General features: G+C 45.3%; 1 protein-coding gene across 1 annotated transcript in view; it reads right to left on the bottom strand.

Annotated features, from left to right (window-relative positions):
* The window catches only part of LOC115118275 (complement C1q tumor necrosis factor-related protein 1-like), an 85,924-nt gene extending 81,147 nt beyond the window's left edge, over positions 1-4,777 (bottom strand). Inside the window, exon 1 of the mRNA XM_065002664.1 lies at positions 4,514-4,777. The gene's annotated coding sequence lies outside the window, so the exon portion shown is untranslated. The remainder of the gene's footprint in view (positions 1-4,513) is intronic.
* Positions 4,778-8,669: the final 3,892 nt, after the last annotated feature.

The following is an 8,669-nucleotide window of genomic DNA, read 5'->3' as shown; positions in this document are numbered from 1 at the left end:
CAGTATTATATATACTACAGTACTACGTGAGAGAAATGAAATGGTCCATCACCAACCACAGTCCTGACCTTCACAGTCCTGACCTTCACATTCCTGACCTTCATAGTGTTATTGCTTCCCATATCTCCAGGGAACTCTTTGTGTGTGTGTGTGTGTGTGTGTGTGTGCACGGGAAGCAATGTAAAACACACACCAGCACGCCCACACACACACATACTGGACACACACACTGTACACACACTGTACACACACACACACACACACACACACACACACACACACACACACACACACACACACACACACACTGTACACACATACACACACACACACACTGTACACACACACACAGTGGTTCTCTTCTGAAGGAGAACATCTGAGAACCCTGCATCAGATACTCTGTCAGGGGCCAGCAAGGGAAAGTCCTCTGTGTGTGTGTGTGTGTGTGTGTGTGTGTGTGTGTGTGTGTGTGTGTGTGTGTCCTCCAGAGCCTCAGAAACTGGAGTCCCAGTGCTGTCACCGCAGTCTCTTTGATACGGGTTGTGTTGTGACCTCTCCACTCCATATAAATCTTTCATAGCCCAGCGGTGGATGCCGATGTTATTGGGACCCTTAATTCGGCAAACGGTGAAATGTACAAAACATTAGGAACACCTTCCTAATGTTGAGATGGACCCCATTTGCCCAAAAATACAGTCAAGGGTGGTAAATCTACAATTTATTGGAAAAGCAAGGCACTACGGGAAATATTTGAATAAGGCTTTACACTAAGCAGTGTTTTAATTTAACACTGTTCCGCTGTCGATATAAAAAATGAACACAGAAAATGTCTTAACATTGAGTTGCACCCCCCTTCTCCTCCCCTCCCCTCCCCAATTTGTCTGGCTGCCTTTGTGTGGTGGACCATTCGTGATACACACGGGAAACTGTTGAGCATGAAAAACCCAGTGGCGTTGCAGTTCTTGTTCAAAGGCACTTAAAACAAATTGTCTCAAGGCTTAAAGATCTTTCTTTAACCCGTCTCCTCCCCTTCATCTACACTGATTGAAGTGGATTTAAGGAATTGTAGCTTCCACGTAGATTCACCTGGTCAGTCTATGTCATGGAAAGAGCCGTTCCTGATGACGAGACAAACAGAAACCTAGTTGTACAGCAGACCCATCGCCAGGAGAACTAACTGTACTCATGCAGCGCAGATTGTGCTGGATCTTGTCTATGGTGGAATGTCTGAAGTCAGAAAAAAAAGCCTGTGTGTGTGCGTGCGCACGTACGTGCGTGTGTGTGTGGATGTGTGTGTGTGTGTGTGTGTGTGTGTGTGTGTGTGTGTGTGTGTGTGTGTGTGTGTGTGTGTGTGTGTGTGAATTGTGTGTGTGGTGGGCTTGGTTTACAAGGGCTGGGTGGTAGTCCTTTTTTCCCATTCAAATGAATACTTCTTCAGCTTTTGAGTGTGTGTGTGTGTGTGTGTGTGTGTGTGTGTGTGTGTGTGTGTGTGTGTGTGTGTGTGTGTGTTTTGTGTGTCTGTGCACACATGTGTGACTAATTGCCTGACCTACATGTCTTCATAATTGCGTGTGAGGGTGTGTCTGTCTTCCTGCATATTGGCTGCCAGGACAAAAGGAGACGTAAGGTACAGAAGTCAACAACAACTGTGTGTGTGTGTGTGTGTGTGTGTGTGTGTGTGTGTGTGTGTGTGTGTGTGTGTGTGTGTGTGTGTTGTTGACTGAGTGTTCAATAAAACAGACAAGTAGCTTCGTGTATCTCTTATATGTTGCGTAACACCCCCCCCCCCCCCCCACACACACACACACACACACTGAGGGGGCGGTAAATATTGGGTCCCACCCTAACCGTTCCCCCCTGATGCCTTTTCCCTGAGAAATAGTTCTGCGTTGATCCATTGATACAATCTCATATATGTTTCCTCTCTGTTAATCTGACCCGATGAAAGATTAATCTGATCCTAGGTCTGTGGTTAGGGGTAGAGGCTACGTCCCATTTCCCTCCATAGTGCACGACTTTTGACCAGATCCCTTGAGCACTACATAGGGTTTCCATTTGGGACGTAGCCAGTCGACCCCCAGGCATATTCCCCATCTTGTATTTGTGTCGTTGTTTTAGTTGAGCAGCAGCTTCAATAGCGAAATTTATGTAGAGTACCAGACACACACACGCACGCACGCACACACACACACACACACACACACATACACACACACACACACTAATGATAAAATGCCAGGAGCATCTTCACCTGTAGCGTGACAGAGTATCACCAATTAAACAAAACACTTAAATGCATCCCAAATGGCACCCTATTCCCCATATAGTGCACTAGTTTAGATCAGAGGCCTATTCCACATATACTGTAGTGCACTAGTTTAGATCAGAGCCCTATGGGGTCCTGGCCAAAAGTAGTGCACTAAATAGGTAATAGGGTACTATTTGGGACGTAGACCTGTTAATGACGTAGTGAAGGCTAAAAACAGACCTGTACTCACCTGGTACAATATGCAGACAAGAACTGAACAAGTGCAGTGCCTTTTTGACGGCAGAAAAAGTATGGTTTGGGAACTACTGTAGAAGAACATTCTTATGTAAGGTTGGAGTATTACATTTAGACATTGTTTTACATATTCTCTGACACTCTCTCTCTCTGACACTCTCTCTCTCTGACACACTCTCTCTCTCTCTGTCCGTCCCTCCCTCTCTCCCTTTATCTGACACGCTCTCCCTCTGACACTCTCTCTCTGACACTCTCTCTCTCTGACACTCTCTCTCTCTGACACTCTCTCTCTCTGACACTCTCTCCCTCTGACACTCTCTCCCTCTGACACGCTCTCTCTCTGACACACTCTCTCTCTGACACTCTCTCTCTCTGACACTCTCTCTCTGACACTCTCTCTCTGACACACTCTCTCTCTCTGACACACTCTCTCTCTCTGACACACTCTCTCTCTGTCCCTCCCTCTCTCCCTTTATCTGACACTCTCTCTCTCTGACACTCTCTCTTTGACACACTCTCTCTCTCTCTCTGTCCCTCCCTCTCTCCCTTTATCTGACACGCTCTCCCTCTGACACGCTCTCTCTCTGACACACTCTCTCTCTGACACTCTCTCTCTGACACTCTCTCTCTCTGACACTCTCTCTCTCTGACACTCTCTCTCTCTGTCCCTCCCTCTCTCCCTTTATCTGACACTCTCTCTCTCTGACACACTCTCTCTCTGACACACTCTCTCTCTCTCTCTCTCTCGCTCTCTCTCTCCTGCTCTCCCTTTCTCTTCCCCCCCCGTCCTTCCCTTTCTCCCTCGCTCTCTTTCAATTCAATCTTCAATTTAAGGGTCTCTCTCTCTCTCTCCCTGGGCTCTCTCTCCCTCCCTCTCTCCTTCTCTCTCCCTCCCTCTCTCCTTCTCTCTCACTGGGCTCTCTCTCCCTCCCTCTCTCCTTCTCTCTCCCTGGGCTCTCTCTCCCTCCCTCTCTCACCCTCCCTTCCTCCCTCTCGCTCTCTCTCTCTCATTCTCTCTCTCCCTCTCATTCTCTCTCCTTCTCTCTCTCCCCCTTCCTCCCTCTCTCTCCCTCTCATTCTCTCTCTCCCTCCCTCTCTCCTTCTCTCTCCCTGGGCTCTCTCTCCCTCCCTCTCTCCTTCTCTCTCCCTCTCATTCTCTCTCTCCCATGGCAAGACATAAGTTGAGCAGTAACAGCAGGTTTAGCAGCACCCTGAAGTCTTTGTGATGGCATGCCCAAAGAATTCCTATCCCCCATTTCCCATTTCACTGCTTTGCCTCCTCAGGACACTCCAATGCCTCTCAAACACTCTGCTTCTGTTCTCTGATGATATCACTATAATGTCATAATGTCTTCATACCATCCCCATTGTTCTCTGTCTAACAGAGAGACAGGGGATCCGTCCCAAATCACAACCTATTCCCTACAGGCCCTGGTCGAATGTAGTTCACTACAGAAGGAATTGGGAGGTATTTGGGACAAGGCCAAGTGTTTCCATCTCTGTCTACATCGTCACGGGAGCAGGGTTGCAAAATTCCAGGAACTTTCAATAAATTGAGAATTTAAATTACAATAATACTTTTCTGACCTCTTAATCGGAGAAATCCACTTCTGTTAGCTTTTTCAAACACTTTAAAAACTGGCAGCAACGATTTTCAAAACACTCCGACATACACAATAAACCCCACAGATCACTCAGCGTTCTGAGTAACGGTTACAGATTGTTGTTGTTGTTGATATGACTGTGATATGTTGTTCCTTAGTTGAATGCACCGACTGTAATGTATGCTAGGTACTATTCAAATGAGTACGAAATCTAGGAATGGTTTGTCAAGGCTCCACAGAAGTGGGTGTGTCTTGACAGGCTTTGTTAACACATTTAATTGGCAAAAACAATGGAAACTGGATCTGAGTGAATATGAATACAATGCAATATATATCTGCACCTTATTCCTGACGTTCAGATTCAATGCAACAAAATTAGCATTCTAGTTAATATGACAACACTCACCTCTTCTGTGGTTATAGATCCACAACCCTCAGGCTATATGGATAAGATCCTGCTTGTTTCTTTGACTTGGTTGTAGCCTGGTTTAGCCTGGTCTAGCCCACGTCTATCCCACCGTTAGCTTTAGTTTATCCTGGTTTTATCCCAGTTGGTCTTCCTCAGATCTCTGCAGCCAGTCAGTGTGTGAGAGTCATCCACCTCCAATTCTCCCCCAAACACTGAACACTACTGCCTGCCTGCCTGCAGCCTGCCTGCTGCCTGCGGAAAGACCGGGTCTTTGAAACTAGTGGAGAGGGGGGGAGAGAGAGAGAGAGAGAGAGAGAGAAAGAGAGAGAAAGAGAGAGAGAGCACGAGAGAGAGAGAGAGAGAGAGAGCACGAGAGAGAGAGAGAGAGAGAGAGCGAGAGAAAGAGAGAGAGAGAGAGCACGAGAGAGAGAGAGAGAGAGAGAGCACGAGAGAGAGAGAGAGAGAGAGAGCACGAGAGAGAGAGAGAGAGAGAGAGAGAGATTGTTTATTTCACTTTTGTTTATTATCTATTCCACTTGCTTTGGCAATGTAAACATGTTTCCCTTGCCAATAAAGCCCTTTGAATTAAGTTGAATTGATAGAGGTGTACAGTAGCTGTAAGTAGATTCAACAGTTTGTCTGGACAAATGAAACAGATTGTTCTCCCAACGTTTTGTTGAGAATCGTCTATTGTAGGTCAATTGTTTTGAATGATGTACATGTCTAAGTAATCCAAGCTGAACCTGAGGGCACAAAAGGTCTGATTGGGTACCGTGATGATAATAACACTGTGATGTGAGAAGGATTTTAAACAGGACTGACATTTACGTTTGTCGACTTGGAAAGAAGCCAGAATAGTCAAGATGTCAGAAAACAATACCCCTCGTGCTGCTACATGTACAGTAATTATCGTAGACGTCTTAAAAGGACGCTAACATATCAAACTACTTAAACCATGCCTTTCTGCTGACGGGGAGATTAAGTTGACAGAGTTATTGTCACAACAACGTCAAGAGCCGTCTACTGTGTGATGGAAATCCTAACTTCACTCACTTACCTTAGACACACACACACACACACACACACACACACACACACACACACACACATTCTGTAACCAGCTCCTTGTCATGATGACAAGGCTCAGTGATTTCTGTCAATCAAAACTCGCCATTCTAAAGAAGAAATGAATGCTTGACAGATGATTGCTGCCTCTTAGGGCTCTGGTTAAAAATAGGGCTCTGCACTATATTGTATATTTGATTTATCTATGCATAGTCACTTAAATAACTCTTCCTACGTGTACAGTTGTAGTCAGAAGTTTACATACACCTTAGACAAATACAGTTTTTCACAATTCCTGACATTTAATCATAGTAAAAATTCACTGTCTTAGGTCAGTTAGGATCACCACTTTATTTTAAGAATGTGAAATGTCAGAATAATAGTAGAGAGAATGATTTATTTCAGCTTTTTCGGGTTCTGCCCAAATATTTTCTATAGGATTGAGGTCAGGGCTTTCTGATGGCCACTCCAATACCTTGACTTTGGTGTCCTTAAGCCATTTTGCTACAACTTTGGAAGTATGCTTGGGGTCATTGTTCATTTGGAAGACCCATTTGCGATCAATCTTTAACTTCCTGACTGCTGTCTTGAGATGTTGCTTCAATATATCCACATAATTTTCTTTCCTCATGATGCCATCTATTTTGTGAAGTGCACCAGTCCCTCCTGCAGAAAAGCACCCCCACAACATGATGCTGCCACCCCCGTGCTTCACGGTTGGGATGGTGTTCTTCGGCTTGCAAGCATCCCCCTTTTTCCTCCAAACATAACGATGGTCATTATGGCCAAACAGTTCTATTTTTGTTTCATCAGACCAGAGGTACAATCTTTGTCCCCATGTGCAGTTGCAAACCAAAGTCTGGCTTTTTTATGGCGGTTTTGGAGCGGTAGCTTCTTCCTTGCTGAGCGGCTTTTGAGGTTATGTCGATGAGGGACTCGTTTTACTGTTGATATAGATACTTTTGTACCTGTTTCCTCCAGCATCTTCACAAGGTCCTTTGCTGTTGTTCTGGGATTGATTTGCACCTTTCGCACCAAAGTACGTTCATATCTAGGAGACAGAACACGTTTCCTTCCTGAGCGGTATGACGGCTGTGTGGTCCCATGGAGTTTATACTTGCGTACTATTGTTTGTACAGATGAATGTGGTACCCTCAGGTGTTTGGGAATTGCTCCCAAGGATCAACCAGACTTGTTGAGGTCTACAATTTTTTTCTAAGGTCTTGGCTGATTTCTTTTGATTTTCCCATGATGAATTTGAAGGTAGGCCTTGAAATACATCTACAGGTACACCTCCAGTTGACTGAAATTATGTAAATAAGAATCAGAATCTTCTAAAGCCATGACATCATTTTCTGGAATTTTCTGGTGTATATAGCCTCCACATTGCCTCTGTACCAGTACCCCCTGTATATAGCCTCCACATTGACTCTGTACCGATACCCCGTGTATATAGCCTCCACATTGACTCTGTACCAGTACCCCCTGTATATAGCCTCCACATTGACTCTGTAACGATACCCCCTGTATATAGCCTCCACATTGACTCTGTACCGATACCCCCTGTATATAGCCTCCACATTGACTCTGTACCAGTACCCCCTGTATATAGCCTCCACATTGACTCTGTATCGATACCCCCTGTATATAGCCTCCACATTGACTCTGTACCAGTACCCCCTGTATATAGCCTCCACATTGACTCCGTTCCAGTATCCCCTGTATATAGCCTCCACATTGACTCTGTACAGATACCCCCTGTATATAGCCTCCACATTGACTCTGTACCAGTACCCCCTGTATATAGCCTCCACATTGACTCTGTAACGATACCCCCTGTATATAGCCTCCACATAGACTCTGTACCAGTACCCCCTGTATATAGCCTCCGCATTGACTCTGTACCAGTATCCCCTGTATATAGTCTCCACATTGATTCTGTACCGATACCCCCTGTATATAGCCTCCACATTGAATCTGTACCAGTATCCCCTGTATATAGCCTCCACATTGAATCTGTACTGGTACCCCCTGTATATAGCCTCCACATTGACTCTGTACCGGTACCTCCTGTATATAGCCTCCACATTGACTCTGTACTGTAACACCCTGTATATAGCCTCCACGTTGACTCTGTACCAGTACCCCTTGTATATAGCCTCCACATTGACTCTGTACCGTAACACCCTGTATATAGCCTCCACATGGACTCTGTACCGATACCCCCTGTATATATCCTCCACATTGACTCTGTACCGGTACATCCTGTATATAGCCTCCACATTAACTCTGTACCAGTACCCCCTGTATATAGCTTCCACATTGACTCTGTACCGGTACCCCCTGTATATAGCCTCCACATGGACTCTGTACCGATACCCCCTGTATATATCCTCCACATTGCCTCTGTACCGGTACCCCCTGTATATAGTCTACACGTTGACTCTCCAACCCTGTATCCTGGACAGCCACCCTCCTGTAGGTCCCTGATCCAACTCCAGTAGTAACTAAACTGATTCAGGTTATCAACCAGCTAATTATTAGAATCCATCATAGTAAAAGCACTGCATAAATCTATCATTGTATTTGAGGTTCTTGTAAAAATGTCATGCAATTCTATGTGTGTGTGTGTGTGTGTGTGTGTGTGTGTGTGTGTGTGTGTGTGTGTGTGTGTGTGTGTGTGTGTTCAGTGGTCCTCTACTGCAGACATACCTCCAGTTTAGGCGCAGTATAAATGCTAGTTTTATTATTAGCGGCCAGGTTAGATCAGTCTTTTCTATCTACCCAGCCAGTCACTCTGCCATTCACTGGTTATGACTGGCTGATTACATAGGATCAATGTCATTATGGTGATTATTAACAACTATGTGGATTCATTAAGCACCAGATTAAAGAACCACAGGAAACTGAAGGGTGAAGGCTAGAGCCTGGGAGCCTAAATAGGGGTTAGACATACTTAGATTGTGTGTGTGTGTGTGTGTTTGTGTGTGTGTGTGTGTGTGTGTGTGTGATGTGTGTGTGATGTGTGTGTGTGATGTGTGTGTGTACGCACGTGTGCGTTGGAGCTATTTCCACCCGAGAGAAAGAG

Source organism: Oncorhynchus nerka, linkage group LG16 (genome assembly GCF_034236695.1).
Source record: "Oncorhynchus nerka isolate Pitt River linkage group LG16, Oner_Uvic_2.0, whole genome shotgun sequence".
Lineage (NCBI taxonomy): Eukaryota > Metazoa > Chordata > Actinopteri > Salmoniformes > Salmonidae > Oncorhynchus > Oncorhynchus nerka.
The sequence above is the reverse complement of the archived record's forward strand: the minus strand, read 5'-3'. Positions and strand labels throughout refer to the sequence as shown.